This window comes from Helicoverpa zea, chromosome 13 (assembly GCF_022581195.2).
Source record: "Helicoverpa zea isolate HzStark_Cry1AcR chromosome 13, ilHelZeax1.1, whole genome shotgun sequence".
Taxonomy (NCBI): Eukaryota; Metazoa; Arthropoda; class Insecta; order Lepidoptera; family Noctuidae; genus Helicoverpa; species Helicoverpa zea.
The window spans coordinates 11,450,985-11,457,161 of record NC_061464.1 but is presented as its reverse complement, the minus strand read 5'-3'; the positions used below and the strand labels follow the sequence as shown (position 1 = coordinate 11,457,161).

General features: G+C 35.1%; 1 non-coding gene across 1 annotated transcript; it reads right to left on the bottom strand.

The window, feature by feature from the left end:
- Positions 1–1,019: 1,019 nt before the first annotated feature.
- Positions 1,020–1,167, bottom strand: LOC124636105. The gene has a single exon (XR_006985100.1). It is a non-coding gene; the product is annotated as a U12 minor spliceosomal RNA (small nuclear RNA).
- Between the last annotated feature and the right edge of the window lie 5,010 nt (positions 1,168–6,177).

The window sequence follows — 6,177 nt, the reverse complement described above, 5'->3', positions numbered from 1 at the left end:
TTTCAGGATAATAGGCATGATGACAAATTTTTAAATTCCTTTGTATGATGTAGGTATACGTCTATTTTATATGAAAAATTATTAATTTTAAGAAAATGCGAAGTTTTTTTATCAAATAATTGCATTTTTCTCTGTCCACTTTGAATCCGGCGCGAAAACGCTTGTCAGTGTCATGTCGTCACTTGTGACGTCACGACTGAAATTACAAGACGCAAGTAAACAACGCTCGTGCAATAATTAAGTTTTTTGTGTTATTAAATATGAATTCGAAAGTGCATAGGTGTTGTGGGGTCCCCCAGTGTAAGAACACATCCAAAACAACTCCTGATAAGTTATTTGTGTACGTTCCTCACAATAAAAAAATACGAAACAAGTGGCTTAAACTTGCAAGGCGAGATTCAAAAGCAATATTGCCCAGGGTACATCTTTTTTTTTGTGAAGATCACTTTGATGTAAGTTATTACATAGTTCTCTAGATTCTAGCATAGTTTATAATGTAAATAACTATTTCGAGGTTAGGTTTCATCTCTCATTGTTTTTTAATTAAACTAGTATACTTACATGGAAGTTTTAACATTTCTAAATTCAGCTGAACAAAAATCTTTATTTGATGCCAAAAACTTTCCCAGCATTATGATATCAATTCTAGGCAAATTAGCGCTGTTTGCCTTGATAAATCCGGGCTCCATAACTCGTGTTATAAACAATTAATTAATTAAAAACAAAGATCGCAGTGGAAGTTCACAATAACGAAATGTGACGTTCGCGCTTTCGCGCGAGTTGTTTTGAGAAATGACGTCACGAGCTCTGATTGGTGTTCAAGATATCATGGCGGATTGCCTTATTTCGTAATTTTATTTTATAAAAATACATATTAATCACATTATTAACAAAGAAAACAATGCGCGTTTTATATTCCAAGCTTCAAGTTTAATTTAATAAATATATTATTTTAATGATTTTTGATTACTGTCATCATGCCTATTATAAATATTCGTTTTTTTTTTTTAATATTTACAAGGCCAGATCGCTTCACCGGAACCGCTCGCAAAGTAGGCGAACAGTCCACAGGACGACCTATACCTTACAAAAATACGTTCGCCCTAATAGGACATTGCCAAGAGTTACCAAGGCCCAATAATTTCCTTACTCAATAGATTGAGGCACGAAGAAAATGGCGTGCGCTGTCTGACGTATAGAATACGCGGTAACGAAACCATAGCGCGATTCAGCGGGGTGGTACAACGCCATCTATCGAGCGAAGGGTAAAACTTTTGTTTTAATTTTAGATGTTGTTTTGTTTTATTGTTGTTGTTTACTTTTATATCTCTGTGAATGGGAATTATGATGTGGGAATGTTTTTTAGATTACAAATATAATGATTAGATAATATATTTTTCGTATATGAGATTTCTAACTCAATATGTACCTACATACAAGTTTGAGCCTGTGGTTTCGTTAGCGTCTTCCGTGAGATAACTAATATAATAATGGATAAAATTTAGCCGGACCGTCATCAGGATATAATGCCATCTCATTTAGTTGAGTCATTTTTACTTTGAAAGCGTAGGTACCTAACACATAGATTTACGTTTAATAATAATATTGGCAAGGGTTTTTTACATAGTAATGTTTAATAAATAAATATCATATATTAATCTTAAATACGAGTTTGAATACATACCTAAGCTTCTTTAAATACCTACTATATACCTAAACATAAATAACTTAACTTTACCAATACAAAATCGTAACAATAATGAAAACAAATGATTGTACCAAATACCTAGCCCATTAATTAAATAACTACCCACCTTCGTACCAACTTCATTACCAACCACTTCCGTAGGGTCCAGAGTTCGGTTCCCGGGTCTATCAGTTCTCTTAGTTAGTAAGATTACGTAATAGGTAGTTAAGTAAAAATCGATAAGTTTAACTAAGGGTGAAAGGATCGCAGGTTAATCTTGAATTAGTGGTTTAATGTCTCTTCGGTAGTTCGTTTCTTAGTTTTCTGGCTGTAAGTTTAAGGCAGTTAGGAAGATAGTTATCTTTACTAATATTAAAAATAGGAAAACTTTGTTTGTTTTGTTGGTTGTAATGAATAGGCTCAAAAACTTTTTTAAAAATTCTTTCACCATTCGAAAGCTACATTATCCACGAGTAACATAGGCTATATTTTATCCCGGTACGGGCAGTAGTTACCACGGGACGCGGGTAAAACCGCGGGAAAACGGCTAGTTTTTTATATTTTAACCCGTGTATCTAACATTGATTGAGAAATAATTAATCATATCAGTGCATTAGTTCCTGAAAATAGGAATTAAAACAAATTCGTCAGCTTTTTAATATAAGTAAGCAAAGATATACCTATGCTAAAGTTAACTTTTACACATAGTAATCTGTATTTACTTACTTTGAAGTAGATACATTCATTATACCAATATTGATAATGTTAATTACTCTTTAAAAATAGTAACTCGTGTGTATGTTATTTTATCACATCGGTTAAAATAACTTTTCCGACTTCCGTAAACAATAAATGAGTTTATAAATACTTTAAGTAAATATACTTTTAGAGTACCATTTTACCTCGTCTTACAAGGTCTCAAGAGAAACAAATTAAGTCCAGTTTATGTGCATAAATTGTACACGGAAATAACTAAAAACAAGCCAACTGACGTTTAGAAAGAAAACAGAAGCTTGTTACGGTAAAACTTTCCGGACTTTTGTAATTATATCCGATTTTTATTGTTCCCGTCACATGGAGTTTTCTCTTATTTGCTTAAAGTTTCTCTGAAACTGTTAAAAGGCCGGTCTAATTACTTTAGTTGTTCTATTTTATTTATAGTGTTTTGTATTGTTAGAAATTATGATTCAATTAAAAAGGGTAGGTATGTGAAATTAGCCAGCAGTGTAAAAATAGATGCTTTGGGGATTTTTTTTAAATCAAAAAATTATATATAAACTTAATACTTAAGACACTTTTTATCAGGTTGCTGCAAATATTTATGTATATCCTTTAGGACGCGCTGAAAAGCGCCTGACATTAACCGTCTTACCACAAAAACTTTAAACGTCAGTTTTAGACTTGTCTAAAAAAATGACAAATTATGACGTTGACATACGGTTCATTTTGCAGCCAAATTTTTTTTAGACAATGTAAAACAGGGGTTAAAGTTTTTGTAGTAAGGCCATTAAAGTCGTACCACAAACACTTTTAAACGTCTGTTGAACACTTGTCTAAAAAAATATAGATTTTCGTTTAAATAAGGTCCGTTTTGCACCCACACTTTTTTTTTGGAAAGTGTTCAACAGATATTTAAGTTTTTGTAATAAGGCTGTTATTGTTTGTACTGATTAAATCATTAATTTGTAAATATTTTTAACACTTAAAATTACTTCTATAAAAGGGCCCTTACAAAACTTCACCCAAACCATTACCGTTAAAGATTTAAACCAACAAATTCATTTCACAGTTAAATCTAACCCGACTATTTAACAGATGGTAACTGCAGATAAACCAAATGTTTAACGATACCTTTAATTGGTGGCCGACAGATACAACACAGTTACAGTTAAAGTAATCTGTCTTAGGATTAAAAGGGTGGCTCGTGGTTAAATGGGGAACTGCTATATTTGTGTATTTTTGGTTAAGCTATGCTTTCCATGGTCAATGCATGGATGGGTTCCCATGTCTATTATCATGTAATTTGTGAACAGTGCTGTGGGCTACTAGAGTATTGTTCTAAACTTTTATATTTATATTTCTGTACTGTATACCGTATATTCCAGCTGTTTACTGTTCCTATCTAATAAAATAAAAATTCTACATATATTAAAAATGCAAAAGTAAATGTCTGTATGTCACGCTTTCACCGCAAAACTGCTGAACCGATATAAATAAAATTAGTTTCACAGATAGTATATAGCTTGAAAAAGGTTGAAATCTAGTTTTTATCCGGGTGCGGAAAGTTGTTCCCTGGGAAACCGCGGGGAACAGCTAGTAAATGATAAATGATGCCTGAATTACAAATAATGTCATTGTGAATATAAAATGAATCAATTGAAGTAATTGGTAATTAATTCAATCCTTATTATGATATGAAATGAAATGAAATCGTTTATTTTGCAAGTTGGACATTACATCACTTTTACACGTCATTTTAAGAACGCTGAGGTCGGCATTTCCTAACTGACTGATCCCTGAGAAGAAACGCCGAAACAAACTCAAGGGTCATAGTCTCTTTTAAAGTCCAAACATGTTATAAATCAAGTAATATCATGTGTGAGTGTCACCATGTACGCGGTCTCGAATGGCCTTTTGAGGAAAGAGCCACATCAGGCTGGAGCTGACTAGTCCCAACAGACGGCACGCATGCATCAGTCGTCGTGTATCTCAAACCATATCTTAGGGAGCTCAACGACCTGTCACACGACGATACCAGATCTGCAGAACATTTGCGTAGGCCATTCAAAAATACTCAAACCCGCCAGACAGTATTTATGTTATAAGAATATATAATGTTTCTCGCATACACGATACTCACATTCACAATAATAATAAAAAAATATTTTTTGGGTTCCGCGGTACTGCCTGATTTATGGAGCAGATGGGTAACTCCTGTTGTTAGAAACTGTGGGAGCGACCCGGCTTCTAAGGATGACTGAAACTGTGATGCTAAACAGGGGTGTGAACTTTGCAGCCACTTTAACCAGAAATTGTGCAGTCCATCCGGTCCTGGTGATTTCCAGTTTTGCATCGGACGAACTGCACAGGCTACGTCGGAGGAGGTAATATTGATCTCCTCCATTTCTGGTATTTGTTCACACTTCCGTTCAACATCACGTGTCCAGTCACCCTCCTCGTGAAATACGGGCGTCGACCAGAGGTTGCGCCAAAACGTGTTTGTGGCACCAAAATCCGGCCGGCTCCCGTCCATCACGTATTGCTCAGGTCGCTCCCAAGTTCTATATACCCATCTTTGATCACTCTGGAACATACGATTCTGGGTGTAACGTTCTACCCGTCGTTTATACCTTCGAATACGGCTAGCCCATGCACAGACTTTTTGCTTCAGGAAGTCGATGCGCTCCGCGATACGCGGCATATATTCATGAGGACTGAGTCCAGTCCCCATGAATGCACGTCTCACAAAGCGCATCACCCGTGGTCGGGTATTACCCTCCCTGAAGCAATATAGTTTGCCGATGAGTACTCTGGCCCCCTCGATACGACGCTCAATCCTGCACTGCCAAGCTGGTACCGCTGATTTTGGTCGTGTAGCTCTGTTACTGTCAGGGAATTTGACATTAGCTACACGACATGCCGCAACAGCCGCGCAATACATAATTGAGTGTGTATCAAGGAGGTCTTCGCTGTTTTCAAAATATTTTTCCAACAGCGAATCCAGAGCACACACCAACGCCCTATTCTGTCTGTGCATAGGCAAGATATGTCAGTTATATGCTTGAAAATAAATAAATACCATAAAAAAATATAAAAAATACAATTATAGTATATAAATGTCAATAAACAATGTCATTAATAAAATGTTATCTGATGATAATATATATTTAAATGTCAAAAGTAACAATACACAGGCATTTGAAAAGATATCACTCACTAAGCGAGCAGCTCATTCCCAAGCTTTTTTATCATTTAAATAATCAGATATTTTGTAATATCCTTTTTTCAAAAGTTTGGATTTTATATGATTTTTAAATTTCTTGATAGGCAAATCACGAACCGCTTTGGGAAGTTTATTGTAAAAGCGTATACATTGACCCATGAACGAGTTGCTTACTCTGTGGAGGCGAGTAGCATGTACAGCAAGATTATGTTTATTCCTAGTATTTATGCTATGAACATCTGACATTTGAACAAAGTCAGTTATGTTTTTACGTACGTACATTAAATTTTCAAAAATGTATTGAGAGGCAACAGTCAGAATATTTATTTCTTTGAATTTCTCTCTGAGAGAAACTTTTGGACCCAGATTATAAATGGCTCGAACAGCTCTTTTCTGTAAAATAAATATAGTCTCAACATCCGCACAGTTTCCCCAAAGGAGGATCCCATACGTCATTGAACTATGAAAGTAACTAAAATAAACTATTCTGGCTGTGTCCACATCGGTGATTAGACGGATCTTTTTAATAGCATAGGCGGCGGAACTA